The following is a 23,553-nucleotide window of genomic DNA, read 5'->3' as shown; positions in this document are numbered from 1 at the left end:
GCAAGTCTGATACTTCAAGCCGAATTTTGACCATGCTTTCTTCACTTTCTGGAAACACTTCTAGAAATAGAATTTGTATATATTTCTCTTAGCTTTCCATAGCTTTTTGAATCATTCAATTCAAAGTTATATCGAAGTAGTTATGATCAAAATACAATAAGATGACGCTGCAGGATATTTGAAATGAGTTCAGTTTTATCTGTACAAAGCAGCGCCCTAGCGTTGTCGAGAAATAGAAAGAATGATTTAATGCAGGTTGTAGCACCTAGGTGCTACATTTCAGTGCCCCAACACCATCAATTTTCTAGAAATGTGTTTTGCGATTTATCTACAGTGCATCAACGCTATCTTGTGGCGCCTCATGCAAAAATGAATTAGGGTCTATAAAAGCTTCCATAATGATGTTTTTTAGAGAGGGAGATCAGATTAAGCAAGAAGGAGACTAGAGAAGAACAAAAACCTAGAGTTCTTTTTCTTTATCTTTTGATTTAGACTATGTTAAATTCTATGTTTATGTTTGATTTAGTCATGTTTATGAACTAAATTTCTGCTTAGGTGTTCTAATCCTACCGGAAACAATGAGCAACAATCACTCTCTCAATTTGGTCGAGATAACGTTCATCAGCATAAGCAGAATAAGGCCGAGCAGCATCCCAGAAGCCCTAGATGCAGACAGCTAGGGAACAGAACCCTCCTGGCAGGGGACAACATCCCTCAGGAAGCAGAAGGCAAGGGGACTTAGGCTTTACGGTCCGGGATCCCCCACGACGTAGTAATGTTAAAGGAGCTAATGAACAACGCACGACTCCCCCTGTTTAACGAGACGTACCAGAAGGAAGAGAGGGGAATAGTGCGTACATCAAGTCGCACACTAATAGGTCACAATTCAGAGATGGCCATGATTATAATGAGGTAGACTCTGGCAGGAGGAACGATGGTAGGCAGCAGGAGGAGAGAGGCGGACAGCAAAATCCTCCGCCAATGGAGAACCGACCGACAAGCCAAAATGCTGAGGGGCAGCCTAAACAGCCCAATGTCTTTGACCGACTAGGTGAAAGCGAGTAGAGGCATATGGATGAAGATCTAAGGGATGTGCTCAATAACCGAAGAGAAAGACACGATCAGTACTTCCCCCAGCTCCGACCACTCTAGGAATAGCAGATGTTGTACAGGCCTAGATAGATGCCTGATATCAGGTCGTACAGTAGCTAGTTAGGAATAAAATTTCCCACATAGAGTTTGATCGAAGGAAGGGCACCCCATTTGTTAATAGAAATGTTGTGGCAGAAGTTCCAAGAAAATTCAAAATGCCAATTCTACCCAACTTCACAAGAGGGGAAGATCCAGTATCTCACGTGAATAAGTTTGAGATAAAAATGGATATCCAAAAGGTGTCAGAAAATGCTCGGTGCAGGATTTTTCCTGCCACACTGTCTGAATCTGCTCCAGAATGGTATTTCAGGTTCCCTCTGACCAGTATAGTTTACTGGGACATGTTCAAGAAGGATTTTTATGGACAGTTCTATGCTGGTCGAATACATCCAACAGAGGCTAATCAGCTGGTTGACATACGAAAAAAGGAAGGAGAAACTCTCAAGGAGTATATTCAGCGGTTCATGAGAGTGGCTGTTCGAGCCAAAACTATTGGAGACGATGGAAAGATGATGGCACTCATAGCTGGAGTGCGATACCATTCTCCTCTCTTGAGAAGCCTGCAAAAGAATGGAGTCAAAATCACTCAAGAATTTCTGGATCGAGCAGAAAAATATATAAAACTCGAGGAGGCCATAGCCAATGAAGGAAAGTCTCCAAAGGAAAACTAGTGCAAGAAAGAAGAATCTACCAAAGCCGCCAATGTGTCGGGAAAGCCAAACGGCAACGGCAAAGGTAACAGTAAGAATGGGGGAAAAGGGCGAGCATCGAACCAGCAACATTTGATAGCAAGTGCCCCAAACAAAAAGATATGAACCAAGGTTCACAAATTACGCTGCTCTGGTCGATAGCCGAGCTGAAGTGTATAAGGCCAGTCATACCACCATTCCTTTTAGGCGACTAGCCCCGATCAGGGAAGACATATCCAAAAGGGATACGACCAAGTTTTGTCATTTTCACAACGACTATGGCCATGATACCAACAAGTGTAAGTAGCTCAAGGACGAGATCAAGTTCCTTATTTGACAAGGACATCTTAGGAGATATGTACGAGCAGGTGTAGGTTCTCAGCAGGAGGCTCATGGAGGCAATGAGCATGCGCTTGTACACTAGTGCTCGCCTCTACTATAGCCAGCTCTGGTCGCTGGTAAATTTTTGACCATCTGGGAAAGACCACTTATAGCAGGTGCCAGTGGTAAGGCGAGAAAGAGATATTCCAGAACCCTATGTCACGATCAGGACATCGAAATGTTGAATGTCAAGGAGTGAACTCCCAAAAAAGATCGAACAGAGGAAGAATTAATAATTTTCTCTGAGCTGGATGCACAGCTTGTCCGATTTCCCAATTCAGACCCTCTAGTCAAGGATGTTCAGATTGCCAACATGATGGTAAAATGAGTGTTGGTAGATACAAGAAGCTCGACCAATATTTTGTATAAGACTTCACTGGAAAGAATGAAATTTTCAGTCCAGGATTTAGAGGCATGCAACCAAACCATCCACGGTTTTTCTGGCAAAGGGCTAGCACCAACAGGGTTGATTAGACTCCCAGTCACAGCAAGAACTGCACACCTGCGAACAAGACAATACTCGCTACTTTTATAGCAGTTGATTGTCTGTCTGCATATAATGTTGTGAACAGAAGGCCCGTACTCTTCGATCTGCGAGCAATAACTTCGGTCGGCATCTGGCCATAAAGTTTCCAACCGATGCAGGAGCTGGGTGCGTGTTGGGAAACCAGCGAGAAGCTAGAGAATACTACAATTCCTCAACCACAAAGGCAAGAAGAGGCGGATCGGGAAGCGAAGCTGAAAAAAAGGTTTCTAGTAGTAAATGAAATGCATGCCTAATCAGGTGAACATGTCTCTAAATAGGGCGTTGCCCAAAGTGAGGATAGGGACTTAGATCCTCGCTTTGGGAATTTTGAAGAAAACATTGGGCATGTGGGGGACCTTGAGGAGGTCCAACTAGAAGAGAAACATTCGACCAGGTTTGTGAAAGTCGGTAAAAACTTAGAGACAACAGCAAAAAACAAATTGGTGGAGCTTTTGAATTTTCACTAGGAGAAATATATATTCACCAATGATGGCAACCCAACTCAAAGTCAGTCAATATCGAGTGTAGAGTTCAATCGATAAGAACTTGTCATTGATAAATTGATAGTTTCAACCCTAACATAATTGTGAGCCCTATCTAAGGGTGTATAGTGTTTGTTGCTATCATACCTTAGGGTTATACCTAAGGCTTTTAATGATGTTTTGTTGAAGAGGAACAAGCATCTTTAAAGGTAGAAAAGATGTTATATGAATTTCACCTATGTTAATTTACAGGTGGTGCCGCCTGTCATGGGAGTTGGAGCTTCTCCTTGGAATGTTCATGAATGGATAAACACAAGGCAATTAATAATGTTAAGCACACACAATGGGATAATTAATTGTCAAGTGGAGGTGTGTGATGTATTGCTAGTGTTATCACTAAAAATCCTTGGTTCATTCTTCTAGGACAACAAGTATTTTGATAAGGGTTTGTAATGCTTTCATTAAGGTAAAGTTTGAATGGAAAGATACTTTACTTTATGAACCAATATTTGTTGAGTTAGAAAAACGATGATTATATTTAACCAAGTGGGAGAATGTTGAGATTGGTTAAATATAATGGTTATATATATTAACACAATGTGGAGTAAAACACTTAACGATTTTCACTTAAGTTGAAGTGAAAATATGAGTTCTTGTTGTAGACATTAAAAACTGAATTTTATTTGTCTAAATTGATACAATGAGGTATCTAAGCTTAACCTAAAAACTTGGAATCATTTGGAGATGCTTAAGGTTGATTTTGGGCACCCTAGGCAGTGGGGAGGCGACATATTGCAATCTGGTACAAAACTAAAAGCCAACATGAAGATAATGGATAGGCCATATGTGGCCTGTCAATGGGGGACATGTCGCCTAGGGCTTTCTGGGATAGTCTAATTTTGATTAAAAAATGATGTGTTTAAAAGCTCTAATCATATTTGTTAGACATAATGATGGAGCATGCACTGCATAAGGGGTTCTTTAGATTTGTAAAGTCTTGATCACACTTTTCAACTCTCTTTCTCTCTAACTTCTCTATTTCTCTTGCTCCCTAAGAACATTCATTTTCTCTAAGAAACTCAATAATAATTGTTTGACTTCCACCATTGTAGAAGCCTCAAGATACTTTGGGAAGGCTTGGAATAGATATTTCAGACAATGAAGATCCTTCATGTGCAAGCATTAGGGATCTACATATAAGGGTTTTATTTTTCTAACCCTAACTTTGTGTTTTGATTAATTCATTGTGTTTCCATCTCTCATTTTGAGTTTATTCATCATAATATTGATGATTCCATGTGATAAAATTATGTTATAATCATTCTATCTTTTTATCTTTAATTTTCTTAATTAATCTTTGATTATCCTCATTTGTCTTCACACTTTGAATATAGTTATTAGTTATCAAGATTTGTTGTTATACTATGAAAATGGTACTTTATTAATCTCTAGTGCTTGTATTATTGAATTAAGTCCTTTAGCCATTGTTGATGTATGTTTTTGTGAGCCTTAAATTCCCAACAAGTCATTCGTCGACTAAAGGAGAGAGGAACTATTCGAATAAGGCTTGTAGGGAAGAGTGTAAGTACATCTCTATACACAACCTTAGCGCTCCACAGCAAGGGATTGGGAGCGAAAGAGTGAAAAACTAGTTGTAACCTTCATCACTATTGAAAAAGGAAAAACACCAATTTTGAGCTTCAAACTTTTGCTTCTTGATGAAGGGCAAGAATCCTAGGAATGCTACACCATCCTCCTGTTAGTACGCGAGTGAATTCTATAAAGTCAATTCAGCACCTCACAGTCACCAAAGACACATGAGAAGTACCATCTAAATAAGGAATAAAAAATTTGACATAGGTCATCACATATCCTTGTAATGAGGAAATGACTGTTTAACATACCACATCCTCCCCTAGCCACGAACTTAATTTCAGCATAATGGTCGGTCTATCGCCATAGTACGACAGGCACGAGCAATGTAGGATATAGAAAAGAGCCAATTCCTCATCTGATAGAAAAAGGTATTATATTGTCCGAAAGGGGAACGATGCAAAATGTTGCCCGAAAGGAAAGTTAGAATGGGAGATCTCCGTAAATAAACCAAAGAATGGAAAGATAGCCCCATCAAGATAATGCTCTTCTAGGAAAGCCAAAAAAGGGATGCTCTCACAAAGCCAAAAATAACCTCCCCATGGATCGAATCTAGTTCAACCAGAAGTAAAGTTGAATTGAGGAAATCACAATCCATGGGGTAATTTGCACAGAATATCCTACCACTTCTCATAGCCTTATGTGAGCTGATTTAATCAAATGAGTTTGACGTACGCCTTGAGGACTCAAAACTACCAAACAAAAAAGAACACCCCATGATAAGTCTTACAGAGTTTGCAGTAAAAGAACCATCTACAAGGAAGGCTCATGGGGCTTCACATGAAGGCAGCCTAGGGAAGGCTCTACCTAGGAAAAACACAAGTTGTATATGCTCATAACAAGTGATCGCATACAAAACCCAAAAGGGAAACTCAAAAGAGATCTGTAAAAGGATGTACATAAACACGAGATCAATTTAAAAAGTCTCCCAGGAAGCACCTTCAAAAAGTGACGTACAGATCAAGCAACATTAGAATACATCTTTAAGCACCTTAAGCAAATCCCCCAAAAATTCAAAATTAACATGTCGCAAGCCTATAAGAGACAAAGGCAAGTTATCTTAAACAGACACCGGAAGATGACATAAACATGTGATCAACTTAAAAAGACACCCACCTGTGTTTGAACAGGTTACTACGAAGAATCATCACAGACTTAAGAGGTATCCACAAGAAAATTACATCAGTCACTTAAGATTTCATATCCATGAGTTGTTGACTTATAAAAGGCGCATCAAGGCAGCTTAAACAAGTCCCTTGAAAATGGCATTCAATGAGCAATTAGCCTAAAGGAGATGCCTTCATGTCTTCTTTAACAAGTCACACAAAAGAAGAACATACCCTCTAGGAGCTTCATGAGCACCTCACAAAGGAGATCCACAAGCATAATGCAAGAAATTCTAAAAAAATTGGAATGAAGAAAGATCTTCGAGCGCTTTAGCAAGCACCCAGGGATCCTTTGAAAGAGGCCCTGAAGGCACCTTACAAAGGTCCTAATAGGACAAAATAATTAAAGAAAAGGATTTCCATGAGCACCTTACAAAATCAATCGCAACACAAATGCGGGCATCTAAAAGTTTCTTTAAGAGGAATTGGTCAATTTTTGCTAGGACGCACTAGATGCACCATATACATGGAGGGCAACAACTCCCCTTTGAGGAAGCAATGACAAAAATAGGGTAGGATAATTGGGGGATCCAACTTTCACCCGACCACAAAATATCAAATAATCTCCTTGGTAGCACCCTACAAGTAGACAAAAACACAAAACACCATACAAGGCTAAAATTGCATTGCATCCTAAATACCAATGAAAAAGTCTACTCTTAGTAAGACCCACCAAGTCTCACAAAATGAGAAGTTGGCGCATGGCAGAAGCCATCTAAGAGTTGAGGGGAAATAAGCTTCCTCCCTTTCCGACTGAGTTCTTTCAGACTTAGTGAAGAATCAAAGAACTAGGAGTAGTTGTTGTACAAAAAAACATTTAAAAGAAAAAAGGTGTTGACAAGGTACACAACAAGGATAAGCAAAGAATATATATTCCCCTCTAAAAGTCAATAAGACCCAAGTCAAGCTGAAGCACAATAAGTACCTATGCTATGTGATGGACTTAGAAGATATAAGGTAAGTCCTAACGTTGAATTAAGAAATAATCACCTCCATGTCTTAAGAAATAGTCATCAAGAGAAAGAGAGGATCACTTTGAAAAGGACAAAGGTACCCACCTAGATGATCAGGACAAGGTTTAACTAGTGAAGGAATTCTGCGAGAAATTCAACAAGCAATCTCGATCTTTTGCATTATAAGTAGACATCCCTGCGAAGAGTGCATGGGTGAAAAGACTTTAGTCCTCTTCCCCATTCCATGAAAACGAACATCCAGGACTAGTGCAAAGACAAGGAGTAAGAGTTGCCAAATCCAGAATATCCATTTAATAGAGCTCTAACGCACCCCTAGAATAGAAGATCAGTTCCTAACACGTAACACTTCCCAAGAGGCACGCTTTTGACTCACAACTCTTCCCAAGAATCATGGCTTTGACTAAGCTCAAGGCTCAAGTCATTGATTAGACATTAATGACCGTTCACCAAACCGACTCCCTAGGTTATAACAACCATACATCAAAAGGAATTTGTGTAGATTAAATGTATTTCCCTTGGAAATAAGGGAATGGGGAATGGTTCAAGGGGAGAGGAAGAAACAGAGGGGAAAAAATCTTGTTCCTAAAACACTCTTAATAGAAACTCCTAAGTTTCTAGTCTTATTTCATTTAAAATTTTGTAAAATAATCTGCTTCATCTCCATCACTCAAACACAATATTTGCTTTTCCTAGTTGACGAAAATCAAAGGTTAGAAACTTCACCATCTAAGTCATTATTTTCCATCGTTTTTTTCATTAACTAACTTAATTTTCCATAAATATCTCTTCGAGGGATCTATAAAGGGATGTTTGCATCCATTATTCACTTATTTTACATTTCTTGAGAGATTTTAGAGAGAGATTCTCTGCTCACTTGAGCGTTGAAGTGCCTTCCTATTGGTATGCCCAGAATGTTTCTATCGGATCTACAAGACATGGTGAATACATCATGAGTGATTATTGTTTATTAAATAGTAAGATATTATTTTGTGATCATCCTCAATCCTACACATGGAATAGTATTGCATGTCTACTTTTTGGGTTGAACAATTGATGCCAATTGTGGGAAACTTAGTTATTTTTTCATTCTTGGGGGAAATTTAAAATGAAGAGAATGAACGAAAAAGCGATGGTGAAAGTCGAATTGAACATAGCCTACATGTAGGCATCTACGAAGAGATCGAAAGAATTACATACTACACATGATATGATCGAGGAGATCGCCATAGATCAATCATATCTGGTGAAAAAGGTGTTGGTAAGTGCACTTTTTATCAGATGAGGAGAAGGAATAGATCAACCAATTCTTGCGAAAGTACTCTAGCATGTTTGCCTAGAGTCTAAAAGATAGGTCCATAATAGATTTGCTCGTGATGACGCATAAACTAAACCTGGATGATCATTCCTAACTGTTGCACAAAAAGAGATGATTTGCTCCAGAAATGCCCTAGGTGATTAACAAAGAAGTAGATTGGTTGTTGAGCATCGTAGCTATATAAAAATGCAAATATCTAGTGTGGCTGGCCAATCGAGTGGTTGTTCCAGAGAAGAATGGCAAGAAAAAGGTCTATATAGACATTACAAACTTGAATAACGCTTGTTAATTGGTTAGGTAGAGACTACAAATAAAACCCACAAAGATAACTTGAGCAAGAAGTTCACAACCTTCAACGGTTCCTAGACTCATGAAATTCCCATGGTACTCTCACTACAAGATATAGAACTTTTGTCGGCACATTTCGAAAAAGCATCGCTAAGAGTGACTTTTCTCAGCACTTTTATTGAAAGGCGCCGGTAAAAGTCAAAAGAATTGCTGGCATGTTGTGTGCCAGCAAAACATTATCTTTCCGGAAAATTGTAGTGAAGCACCAAGAAAGTGACTTTTACCAATACTTTTTCGAAAAGCGTCGGAAAAAGTCCTCACCTTTTGACGAGTACACTTTTACTATTGCAAATAATTCAACTATTTTTGGCACAATTTGTGAATGCACTGGGAAAAGTACTTTTAGTTGCTTTAGTGGTGCATATCCCGAAAAGCACGAGGAAAATGGACTATTAATATTGCATATTTTTTCGACTTTTGCCGCAACAATTCAAGAACGCACTTGGAAAACCGCTTTTAGTGGTGCTTTGGAAAAGTGACTTTTATGAGAGCATTTCACTAGAAGCACCAGGAAAAGTGGTTGAAAAAAATTCTAAGTTCCGTGTCGATCATCGTCAATCTTAACCTAAGGTAGTACTTTCTGGAAACCATGGCTAATTATGACATATTTTGGATCGAATCAACAGTTTGATTAGCCCACATGCATTCCAAGATACACAATTATACTAATAAAGATTGTTCTTGTTGACTGTTAATGTTCAATGTTCTGTGGTCAGTGTCGGTCATCGTCCATAAAACTCTAGGGCAATAGTTTCTTGTATCCTTCATTAATTATGAGGTATTTCAGAACTAATCTGCAATCTGATTGCATGTGAGATGTTTGAAGCGATCAATAATTTCACTAATCAAGATTGTTATTGTCTACTGTTAGTGTTCAAAGTTCTGCTATCGGTTCGAATAATCGTCAATCTCACCCTGAGGCAGTATTTTCTTGCAACCGTGGCTAATTATGGGGTATATCAAACCTAAAAAACAATCTAATATCCTGCAGAAAGTTCCAAGATCAACAATTTTACTAATCAAGTCATTTCTTGTTGACTGTTAGTTGTTAAATTTTTGTTATCAGTGTTAATCATATTCAATCTCACCCCGCTAAGTATGGAGTGTTTTAGACATACTTAATCATTTAATTATCGCCAATGTGATTCAATATTAACAATTTCACTAAACAAACAAATCACATTAATAGACTTTCCCCAACGCATTTCGTGAAAGCGCCTGGAAAAGTATTTTTGTCGGCGCATTTCGTTAAATGCGCTGGGAAAAGATCTTTTAGTGGTGCATTTCACAAAATGCTCCAGGAAAGTTGTCTAACAAATTTGTAAATTGTTAAAAGGAAAATTCTCGCCTAAAGAATATTGATCATTGGTAATACTTTTACCAGCGTGTTTGAATGCACATACAAAAGTATTATTTAATTAAACAATGTCATTTCAGAATGGGGTTAGCTATCTAGGTCGGATACTTTTCCTCCCCGATGAATTTTCATTTTAAGTGGCGAGCTACTTCTTCCTCTAGAGTTTCTCCTCTTTCTTTTCCCAAGTGCCTTCTTTTTCACTGCTTAGGCTGTTTCTGTCTAGATTCAACATGTGCATGATCACGTTAGGACTAATGCTAACCATGTCAGTATGTGACAATGCAAAGAGGTAGAGGTTACTTTTCACAAACTCGATCAAGTCTTCTTCTGTTCAGCACCGAGATTTCTTCCAATCTTCACAACTTTGGAAGTTTCTTCATCATCAAGGATTACCTCCTCAATCTCTGACTTATCGTCACCCACTCCCAGGTCAGTTTATTCTAGTTTTGTGACCTCAATCTCCATTAATTGAAGCTCTTCTACTTCCTTAATAATTATCATTGTTTGTTGCCCAGGTTGCATTCTTCCCTTCATCAAGATGTTATAGTACTCTTTGGTAGCAAATTGATCTCTTGTAATCGTACACATTCTCGTTGGTGAGAGGAATTTCATGGCCAGATGGCGAATAGAGGTTATGGCGTTATAGACAGACAGTCAATCTATAATAATAAACTCGAGCATCATTATAGTTGCTTAAGCTTCATCACCGATTGTTAGAATGAGCTCAATCGTCCTTATTGCTGCCAACCCTTCTCCTGAGAACCCATAGAGTTGTTGAGAAGAATTTTAGGTCCGTGATCGAAAGTACCAGAATCTGAACCTGAATATCACATTTATTGAGCTCCCGTTGTCGACCAGAATTCTCCAAATTCTCCTATTGTCGAGGTGAACGGTTGTCACAAGCGGATCATTGTGCGGCAATTGAGCGTGGCTGGTGTGCTCTTCTGTAAAAATGATGGGTTGTTTATCCATTCTCTGCTGCTTTTACAAGCATTGCTCGGGAGTATACACCACACTGTCTTGGGTCTTCAGCTCCTATATATATCTCTTCTGGGCCTCATTACTTGTTCCGACTAAATGCGACCCATCTACAATAGTGGCTATACCCCCCCCCCCCCTTCTGCTGGAGGTGGGATGAGAGGGCTTTTCAGAGATGGAAGAGCTACAGCTGGATTTGGCTGATTACCCGGAGCTGGGCACAAATTCTGTGTGACCTACTGATTAGGGGCTACCCAATTTTTGGCATATTGTGCTAATGGTCTAGGCTGAATCACCATCTCAATTTCATCATTTAGATGGCGACAGTCATATGTATATGACCAATGTCGTTTTGGTAACGACAAAACTTCATCTGATATCTCTTAGCATGATGATTTTTCAAGGGGTCGACTTCTTCTAACGAAGGCGAGCAGAGTTATCTAGGCATATACTTTCTAGTGTATCTGTTAGATCAATATACACGGTGGAAATTCAAGTGTACGTATCCCCAAAAAAATTTTCTTAGACTATGCTTGGTCACCTTCAGTGTTTCATTTCCTCTTATTATTATTACCCGTCTTGTTGTTATGGGTAACTAGCCCAGCTGATGCTACAGTGTTTCTCACCACTCCAATGGGTTGAACTGTAACACTACTAGATCCTGCTATGGTGGACTCTACCTCCTCAAGGTTAATCCACTCTTGAGCCCGAGGTAAACATTCCTCTATGTTTTTAACTCATTTCTTTTGGAGTTATTTCCATAATTCACCTTCTATGGTGATCCCAGACTGCATTGCATTGAGCTTGCCACTGTCATCGACATCCCGTGAACCAGTTTCAGTAAGCCTTGAGAGACTCACTCGGTTTCTGCTTTATGTTGGCCATTAAATCAGCCTCCACCCATATATCCTTAGTAGCTCGAAACTGCTTCTTGAAATCTAACAACAACGGATTCCAGGAAGTGATTATGTGCCTCTTCAACCTGTCAATCCATAATTTGGCTGCTCTAGTCAAGGTGGTTAGGAATAGAACACACTATAGTTCGATGCCTACATTATGGGCTCTCATTAAGTTGTTGAAGGTCCTGATGTGGTTAGACAGATCGATAGTTTTGTCGTAGTTTGTCATATGTGGCATCTTAATGTCAGGTGGATACAGAGCTATTGCAATGTGATAAGCAAAGGGCTCGAACTGGTCATCAAAATCACAGTTATCTGACAAAAGGAGCCTCATTTGTTCCTCCATCATAGCAATTCGTTCTAGAGTTAGATCCCTCACTATCAAATTATTTGGGAGTTGGTGATTAGCTCCCAATCTAGGTTGCGCATTATATGGGATATCATCCCTCCAAGATGGGGCTCGGTTAATTGGGACGTTCCCATTATCATGCCTCACATGAGGGTTTTCCCTTAGCTCGTTATAACTCAGTTCATTGTCCCAACTTGGTTGTCTCTATTGTGAGTTTAATCTCTCACACGAATATGGCTGACGACTTTCACAATAACTATGGGCAGAGTTTTTATATGTTCTCTCTGTTCAGGTTCTTGCCTTTGAGTGGAAGTGGTAAAAACACTTTCTAGCCTGTCTTCATGACAGCTCTCTGTCTAGTAGCTATCTCTAGCAAAATGCACTATTTTGTGATGAGGTCAGTTAGATTTATTGTTAACAAGGACTTAAATCTCGAGATCGAGTGACGTGAGTAACCTCTTTCTGAATAGAGTTTCTTCGATCATTCCTTTGAAGGGATACACTCCGTCGAGGTCGTTGGGTGATGAATCTTGCTGGGGTGACAAATGGTGTATTGGTGATTGTGGATACCTTGTCGAGGAAGCCACCTATCGTCCTTTTGGGCACCCATCATCCACCCGAATCTTCCTTATGGGGGGTAGGCCCTCTTCCTGAATTTGGTTATTAGTAGGAACTGAAGCCATTGGATTTGGGGAAACCCCACCTCTCCTTGAATTGGTACCAACATATCCAGGTTGATCAGGCTTTCATCTAGACATGTGAGCAGCTCACTCATTCCTTTGAGTGTAGGCAGATCAGTCATTTCTAGGAATCTGCCTCGATGGCACAGTGCTCGGAGTTGCAGTTCAAAGTAAACGAATTGTGTTGGGGTGACCATGCCTTCGCATTCTACTCCCTTGAGATCCACTTGCCCTCCTTCCAAAATTATAAATGGTTATAGGTTGTGGCAATCGAGACAGAACTTAATCAATACAACTTTTGGCATGGGCAAGCTGGCTATTTAGGTCGGTATTCTCTTGCTCGACCAATCCTGTATAAAATGGATTTTCATGATGGAGCTGTTATGATGAATTGCATATTTCCTGGTTGTTTCCAGTATGAACCTGAGGTTGTTTTCCAGGAAGCTTGGGCACCTAAGGGCCTTCTCCTATAGGGTTGACCGTTCGAAAGTACCTCTGATCCCTAGGTCTTTCTGACTCTCTATTACGTGTTGATCTTCAGCTTTGGGTTACCACCATGATTGCAGAGAAGGTTTCAGGATGAAAAAGGTGTAAGCCTAATTTGATCTCTCAATGAAAGCACCAATCTATTGATGCGGTTTTTCAGCAACAGTGAATTAAAAATTTGAGAATGGAAACTAGGCTATATCTTAAATCGTATAATAATAATAATAATAACAAAAAATACCAAGAACTTTACGTGGTTCAGTGGTTAAGACTCACCTTGTCCACGAGTCTATAATATAGATTTTTTATCTCTTAGGATTGTTTATGACAATTTTTGCAGAGTTTTGGCATACAAAGTTCGATCCATTGATCTGTCCATTCCCCCTCTATTTATAGGGGTTCAATGGACAGATTTGAGATTCGTTTGATATATTTGTAACTTACATATTTTAGTAACTTCCCAAGCGTATAATTGAATTCACTTAAAGGCATAAACTGCCTAGTGTTGTACATTCACCAGGCACAAATTACAAGACAGTAATTAAGCATTTAATGTCTCCGAGTCTTCACGTTTTCAATTCTGCGCATTCCACGCATCGGCAGCGAGCTAAATGCGTGCTACTTTATCTAGAGGCTTCTAGACTTTCACTAACTCGAACATTAAGATGCTAGAGCTACTTATTATGCGACCTGCAGATCTGATAGGGTGATCACCTTATATTTTGGTCGCATAGGTCTTGACTAGAAATACTTCTTCAGGGAACTTGTCGTAATCTCGGAGCTATGAACAACTTTATTAAATGCTTGACACCTATACCACGAATAGGACACGTTAGCTCTTGCTTTTCAGATACAACAATATTATTTTTCTTTTGATATTTATGTGATATTTCCAATTTTCAAATTCGGTGTAAAAATATCTGGCAAGTTGTTGCAAATTGGGATTTAAAATTTGGTTTTTTTTTCATTTTAATTCAGTGTAAAAATATCTGGCAATTTTCTTTTTCTTCTCTTATTTCATTGTAATTTTTTTTCTTCTTGCAATTTTTTTTTCTAGATAAATAGGAGATTTTATACAACCCCAATACAAACCCTTAATCTCAATATTTTGCTACTTTATAACTCCCTCACAATAAACAAATAATCAAGAACTATAAATTAAGAAAAGCATAAGTATATCAATAAAGCTCAATATTGGTTATTAGGGAATAAATAAATGAGGTAGACTTGAAATGCTCAATCGATCCAAAGAAATTGCCTAAATCATCTCCTTAATCATGTGTAACTTATAAATTTTTCCTGAATGTTGCGCTCAGGATCTTTATGTTGTGTATTTCAATGAAGTCTCATTCCTCGTGTATTCATGAGTGGAATCAAATACATTGAATATGATAACTTCACCATCAAATTCTATTTTCAACATTCTTGCTCTAACATCCAGCTTCATATTTATTGTCGGCAAGAATGGCATCCCAAATAAAATTGGTGTCGAATTAGGTAATTATGCATCCTACATTTCAAGCATATTGAAATTCATTTGAAAGATGAGTACATCAACCTTTACTAGAACATCTTTAACTCGCCCTAAAGGATATGCATTATTGCGATCGGCCAATTGAATAATAACTCATGTCTCCTTTAGTGGCCCAAGATTTAAGGAAGCATATGTTTAATATGATATGACATTAACCAATGCCAAATCAATCATACATCACTCAATCCTTTTGTCTCCAATAATACAAGGAAATGTAAAGGTTCTAGAATCCTTGTAGTTTTGTGGGAACTTTTTCTGAAGAATAGTAGAAACATTCTCCCCCACACTTATCTCCTCAGCGCTCTTCAGTTTTAGCATATTGAGACACTTTTTTAATAACATCAATTAATGGAATGTTCACCTCGACTTTGTGAAAAGTCCCCAAAATTTCCTTGTCAACTTTTTATTTCTTAGACTTTTACAATCTGCTCGGAAAAGGCGGAAGATGAACATCGGTTGGCATAGTTACCCTTTTCTGTGATGATGCCTCATCAAGAAAAGATTTTTTTTCTACTTTCTTTTGTTCGAGAGCTGGTGACAAATAATGGGTGGGTGGCTCTTATTGTGAACAACTTCGCAGTGTTATCGCACTAACATTTTCCTTGGATTCTTTTCAGGTTGCCAATGTAATTTTCCAAAATTTTGAGCTTCAAGCTTGCTTAGATATGTAGCTATTTGTCCCATTGTGTTCTCTAGATTCTAAAAAAAAATATTGTTGCTTTGAAGAATCGCATGTGTGTTCTGATGGAATTGTGCAATACCCTGTTGAAATTTAATATTGTTCGCACATTGGTAGCGACTAAAGTTTTAATCATATTAGCAAGATATGGCTCTTGATCCTTTGCAGGTGAAGGAATAGATTGATGAGGTTGAGGCACAAAAGTCTGCTCAAATCTTTGTTGTGAAAATTTAAACATGGTGTTCTAGCAGGTGTAATCTAAGAAGCAGCTTGTTGTTGGAACCCATGTCTTAAATTAGGATGATCCATCCATCCTGCATTGTAGGTATTTCAATAGGGATCATGTAGTTATATTTCCTGCCCAAGAAACCCTCCAATGGCATTTACCTACTCACGAGCACTCTCTTGAAGAGTAGGGCACATATGTGTAAGATGTCCCACCATCATACATATAGTGCATGGTCTGGCATGATGTCCTAAGGCCAATTGTTGCACCATGGAAATGAGTTGAGCTATCTATTGTTGTACTGGAGTGCTCATCCCAAACTGTTGCAAATTGGTCGCCATATTCGACATTAAATTCCAAGCAACATCAGGTGGCTAGTAGACTAGAGCTCCCCCACTGGCTGCATCAGTCATGCTCCCCTCCATTGGCAATAACCCCTCATAGAAATATTGGATAAGAATTTGTTCACTAATTTTGTGATGGGGGAAGCTAGCACATAACCTTTTAAATAGCTCCCAATACTCGTATAAACTCTCACCACTTCACTGTCGGATTCCACAGATTTCCATCCTTATACTCCCGACCTTAGATACCGAAAAATATCGCTTCAAGAATAACCTTTTCATATCATTCCATGCATCCATTGTTCCCGGAGGTAAATAATGTAGCCATACCTTAGCGAAGTCTTCTAGAGAAAAAAAAAAAAGGCTTGAAGATTGATATGTTCCTTAGAAATTCTAGTTTGTTTCATAGTTGAGCACACTACATGGAACTCCATAAGGTAGTTATTCAAATATACTTTGTCAAGTCCAGGGAAAATTTGCAATAATTGAATAAGGTCGGATTTAAGCTAAAAGTTGACCTCAAGGTTTGGATATTGAATACAAGATCAGGTGCCGCCAACTCCTTCCAAGTTCGATTCCAATTATTTTGAGCCATAGTGGCTTGAGATTTTACCGACGACTCAGAAGCATCATCTGATGACTCATAATTGTCGCCAATCTTAAAATTCATTGGTTGTGAAACAATTCGTTGATACAATTGACTTGAAGTTATCCTTGGAACAATGGACGATTCTTGAGGTGGATTAGATGATTTGGACCCTAGGAAGGATTTAATCTTTGTACTCTTTGTTCCAATTCTCCAAACACAATCCTAAGAGCAAGCAACAAGAGAAAAATAAGTTAGTAATAAAAATTGAATAATAATAATTAAAATAAAAATAAAATATTCCTTGACAATGACGTCAAAAATTTGATATATTTCGTAAGCCGTATCAAATTTCACAATTTCTATTTTCAAATTTACCAACTATTTCAGTAGAATTGTAGCAAGAGTTGAATCTACGAGACTATCAATTAAATTTACTACTCAATTTAATAAAAATTTAACAAAGGGGGGTTTTATGAATTATTAAAATAAAAACAAAGCAATAACGATAATGAAAATAATTGACAAAAGATATATGATTAAAATAGCTAAGAGGTCATTCTCAAGCACTAAACAATTATTCAAGCAATAAATAGCATTATTGAATTTTATTCCCTACCAAATTACTAATTATAGATAATATGAAACCATCATTATCATAATCTCACAATATAATTAATTAAAGCAAAAACTCTTAATTAATTCTATTCATTGAAAGACCTAACGACAAACATCAAAGATTTAATTTAATAAAAGCATTAAGCACACTTGAGATAGGTTAGTCTAAGCAATAACTCAATAAACATGCAATCTTTTAAACCTAAGTAATGTTCATCATCATATTAAAACCAACTTTGACATTAATCTCAATTACATAATATTACTCAAAACCTAGAATTCTAAAAATTTATGATAATAGAAATTCCAAGATGATAATAAATTAAAGAAAAATCATATTTATCAACTCTACTAAATAAGATCTAAACAATAATCATAGAATTTAGGCATAGATGAATATAATCAATTTCACATATGGGAATAAAATAACAATGAAAATTATTAAGAACAAGAAATCATATTTAGGGATTTGAAATTACCCTTCACCTATGAAAAACTTAGCTAAACATGAATAAATAATATGCACAACAATTCATAGAAAAAAAATAAAGATATAAAGAACAATAGAAATGAAGAACAAAATAACTCTCTAATTTTTTCTAAAAATCATTCCAAAATAATACTAATTTTTTTCTAAGAACAAGTGTTTATAAATAGAGAATGAAGATCTCTAATTATAATAGTTGCATACTAATTAAAACCAATTAAATTAAAATTTAAAATCTAAGACATAAACTAATAGATATTGATTTACTTCTGATATTTATATGATATCAGCAATTTTCAAATTTGTTGCAAAAGTATCTGGAAAATTGTTGTAAATTTGTATTTAAAATCTGGTATTTACATGGTCCTCGAGAAATTGCTTATTTCAGTGCAACTGAACGTATTTTGGTCATAACTCTCTCGATATAGCTCTGATTTGGGAGATTAAGCATGATATGGAAAGCTAAGAAAAATATCTACAACTTGTATTTTTGCCAAAATTCAAAAAATATTGATGGAACAAATTCAAAGTTGTGCATGAAGTTTCAGCTCAAGATTTGGCTAAGGTTCAGGCTCCAACTCTTCTATTTTCTTTATAAAAATATCACACTTTCCTATAAAACAAAATAAATCAAATGAAAATTAAATATTTCGAAATAAAAAAAATTAAATTAAATCCATAGAAATATTTATTCAATTTCCATCTTTTTTATAATATTAAATGTGTATTTTAACTCCTAAAATTCCTTATAGTCCAAAACTAACAAAATACTAAAAAAAAAATTAAATTAACTAAAAGGAGTAAAAAATAATAATTTCTAAGCCTAAAAAAATTAAGAATAAATAATTATAATTGCACTTATCAACAGTGGAGGCACATGTCTTTGACTGGAGTTCTCAATGGAGTTAGCAATAATGGATCTACGACGAAGAACTAGATGGAGTTTTTGTCGATGAGGTAGTTAAGGAGAATGAATATGTATATGAGATGGTTGATGTCATTGATGATTTCATCTTACCGACAGATGTAGAAGAAGTACATGGTGTGGACGGCAACCGAATGGGTCAACATTTCATCCGTCAACCTTTTAGCGAAGTTGATGCATTGGAAAATGAAGGGGAAGTGGTCAAACAACACATCAGATGAACCATTGAAGTTATTAAAGCTTGTATTTCTGAAAGAAAATAAAATTCCTCCAACACACTATAATGCCAAAAATAAACTTAGCGAATTAGGATTGGGATACAGATCAATCCATGTATGTAAATGCGATGGCTTCTTATTTTACCATGAGCATAAAGTATTATCTCTAATGTGCGAGAGTGGTAGATGGATTAATGAAAAGACAAAGTGTAATATCTGCCGATATTATTATTTTCCTTGTGTTTTATTTAGTTTTACTTCCTATTATTTTATGGTATAATTAGAACAATACTAGTTATGTGGTATTTTTCTAATTATAGAGATGTTTGGTTATTTTAGTAGTTTTATTTCTATTGTGTAATGGGGTGTGTGTGACATTCCATGGCCGAAATAGTAGTGTGTAGAGGGTGAGGGGGCGTGTGAAGAAGAAAGGAAAAGGAAATGGAACATTTTCCATTTTTAGAAATAATTTATTTAGACTTGATTTTAGTAAGAAGAGAATTTTTTAATTGGATTTCTAGAATATTCCAACAATATTTCCAAGCGTTTGATTTGGATTGGTATAATGATAAATTAGAAAACAAAAAGAATGAAGAGAAGAAGGGTAGGTGGCAACTGGGAGAGAGGATGAAGAAAAGGGAATTCTTTCCATTTTGGAAGATTTCTTATTATATTTTTATAAAATAAGAATGTTGACGTGGTTTTTCGCCAATAGAGAATTAAGAAATCTGGTTTGAGAGATTAGGCTTTTTAACAAAAATGTAAACTCACAAAATTTTAAATGTGTTCGGTGGTTAAAATATACCTAGTCTACGTGTCTCTCTTATGCTTGTTTAAGAACTCTTGAAGAGATTGTTTATGACAATTTCAGCAGAGTTTTGGCATGCAAGATGTCTGTCCCTTTTACTACCAATTTCCCTTATATTTATAGGGAATTGTGATTGACAATTTTAGGTAATCGTACCATAAATAGTAACATACAGAATTGGGTAACTTCCCAAATAAATGGATACATAAATATCCTAATTAAGCCTGTTGTCGTTGACATCGATCAATAAATGCACATAACAATCATGTGCATTTATTGTTCATATTGGGCATCCCATGGATTCTTCCATATGTGCGTCTTTGAACCACCACGAGCTAGATACCATTCTCGAGCTGGATATGACTGGAGAGGCACGAATTGACTTAGATAATGCTCGAGCTTGATGAGGGCAACCTTGACACTGGAAACTTTGATCTCTGTCATCAGTATTTCAAACAATCTAAAGGATACAAAGCTGTCCCAGACTCAATGACATAGCCTCAAACTATTTGTTCTATAGTTAGTGGAACATCTCCAAAGTATTGCAACATTTATTTATTCCATGCGAGCTGCACCTCGAGCAAGTAAATTGAGCTCTTATTTTTAGGGTACAACATTTTCCCCCCAAGTCTCTGCGTGTGCATGATGTCACTTCTGACATGCATAGTAGGGGCTTTTCTATTTTTGTTTTGTGAGAACATGCCCACCCACTCACTCGATTATAGGACGTGCCCACCCACTCACTTCTGACATGCATAGTAGGGGCTTTTCCTCTCCAAAAATTCTCAGAAACTCTCTAATTTTCTTTCTTCTCAGAAATCCTTTCAACCCATTCAATGGTTACCTCCTAGATTTTCTAAAATCTTCATCGTTCTTCGTTCTTTACTAACTTGATCAATAACCAATCCATAAGTACACCTTTACTTTGGTTTAAATTTCTTTTTACTCATTTTTTTACAAGTTTATGAAATTTTCCAGTGTGTTTTTGCCTTCTTTTTATCCTGCACGGGTTTAGTTTGGGTTATACTAGGCCAAAACAAATAGTACTAGAGACAGTTACGTTAAATGCATAAAAATAGGTCATTTTTCTGGGTTTAGAGGTTAAATGTACGAGTATTTAGTCTTGAAGGTAAAGGGTTTCGACTCAAATGTAGGTAGCTTAAGGGACACAATACTAGGGTGTTTTGCATTAAATCGCTTTCTCAAACCACTATTTCTTACACACGAATTCCAAAGTTTCAGTACCTTCTCGAGACTAAGGCGTGTTACTTAGGGGAGCAAGTAAGGCCACACATCAGGGTATTAATCCTGAAATTAGCCCGTAGATACTTTAGGTCGAGCAGTAATGCCTTAGAATCATAGGTCTCCATTTCTTCTGTTATTAGAACTAGGCTACATCCCTTGGTCGCCTTTAATGACTCATTTTGTAATCAGCCAAACTAAATATCATCATCATCACCTTTCAAAAGAAAAAATTGTGGCAGACTCCTCTTCTCAAAGCAATGATAAGCAGGTCACCCTCGAGACCTCCATCCCCCACTCTGGTCCAGTGGTGGAGAAGGAGATCGAGGTAAAACAGACAGTTTCTTCAAGGATGATAAGATCGTGTCTCAAATTACTTCTCAATCCAAGGTTAATAAAATAATGCTAATCCATGGGAATGAAATGAACCTCAACTTCTACGCTTGACCTCCATTGGAGGGTGAGCAAAGTTGTTCCCCGTTGGAGGACAACTTCGTGGCTTGGAGTGATGAACACCTGAAGACAGGCGCCTTCCTCCCACTAGATCAATACTTTGTGGACTACTTAAACTATGTTAAGCTCGCCCCATTTCAGCTCCAGCCAAATTCTTATCGCCTTGCGCGGGGTTAAAGTGTATATTCCTCAAGAAAGAGTGGGAGGTCCCCACCCTAGAGGATATTTTATATTTTTTTGTCTGGATGCCAATCCAGACGTTAAAACCCGAGGTGATGGTTTTGGTTACCTCACCCAGTTTCCCAAATCTGCTAGCATATTCGACCTCCCTAGCCATCTGAATGATTCAAAGACTAGTTCTTTTTCTCAAATAGATTCTGAAACTACGATCACTGTTACTTCATCTGAATTCTTTACTTTTGTTGAGTTTTACTTATTCTAATTGAGTTTTTTTATCTTATGTAGCTACTTATAAGAGAACAGCGCAGTCTGAGACGCTTGGGGTCAATAAAAAACTCTTGCCAGTGCTCATGTCGAGGAGAAAGAGTTCAAGGCAGTGGTGAATGACATAACCATGGTGGCTTGTAAGCTGATTAGGGAAGATCAAACCCTGGCCATCAACCCTCGAGGTCCTCCTAAGAGGCTACCTCCAATGATTGAGGAGGTCGAGGAAGAGAAATAGGTCCCACCGTTGGTGCCTAAGAGGAAGATTGCCGAAGGCAGGTAGAATAATGACCAAGGTCGTGTCGAATTGAGTGCAGCAGTCGGCGTCTCCGGCCAAGGTAATAAAGGTAGGGAAATTAACTGAGTTGTTGCCAATTTTGTGCTATCCTGATTCAATCGGAGGCAACTTATGAGCAGACATACCGATGACCCAGACCTGAATGTAACCTTGCATCAGTTCATTGACCAATTGGTTGTCTGCCATGACTTTGCCTACCCTAAGTACACCGTATTAATAGAAAACACTTTACACTTCAAGTCCACCATTTTTGAACAATATGGTACAAACCTCCTGTCATGGCTCTCCTTGTATCATGGCTCTTTTACCCCAGGTATTAGGCAGGCCGAATATGAGCCTAGTTCAGATGAAGAGCCTGGACCTAGAAAGTCCCGAGAAGTAGTGATGTTAGAATCTCCCATCCCCCATTAATCTAATAGTCAGAGCTTGTGTGTAGCCCAGTCCATAATCTAGAACTGATCGTAGTAGTTAACTCCTCTTGTTTGGAGGGTAGGGTTCTTGTTCTGTTACTTCTTATTGTTTACACAGTTAGAATTATAAGTCTTTGTTCTAATTTTCTATTCATTATTGCAGAAGAAGATACGAGCCTACAGGACATCTTCCGCACCGACCCTACCGTCAAGAGGCTGAGGATTTTTAAGAACCTACATCTGGAACTCGAGCTAGAACTACATCTCCATTCAAAACCAAGGGAACCATCTCTAGCCAAAAGTACCCATAGAACTATGTGGTTACGACCCAAGATGCTCCTCCCTAAGCTCCTCGTGATCCTGCGACTATCTCGCAGTTCGTCCAAGCCACAACCCCAATTGTCATGATTTCAGGTCCTCACATTAAATTGAGGAAACATACAGAACCCCTGTGTGGTTTGCTCCAGGAGATCGTGACCAGCATGACGGGGCATGCAAACTAGATCAGTACTAGAGAGCTCGGGCCATAGAAGGGAAACCCCTAGTGGTCGTCCTCAACTTTGCATTGGGGATGTCTTTGACTCAAAGTCCTATCCTTATCCTCCTTCTTTAGTTTCATGTTTTCACAAACTAAACCCTCATTAATTGTAGGCTGCAGTTCTACTTGGCTTAGATCTGGGGCACTGCTCGGATCTATGCTGAGGTGGAAGAGGCCAAGGCAGCTCTGGAAACCTCCTTGTTGACGCGATTTTACACCAACAATGGATTAAGAAATTCGATACTAGAGATATTAGGCTTTATTAATAAGCCGTGATTAATCAAATGAAAAATATCACAAATACTCAC

This window comes from Humulus lupulus, chromosome 3, assembly GCF_963169125.1.
Source record: "Humulus lupulus chromosome 3, drHumLupu1.1, whole genome shotgun sequence".
Classification (NCBI taxonomy): Eukaryota; Viridiplantae; Streptophyta; class Magnoliopsida; order Rosales; family Cannabaceae; genus Humulus; species Humulus lupulus.
Note: the sequence above shows the minus strand (reverse complement) of the source record.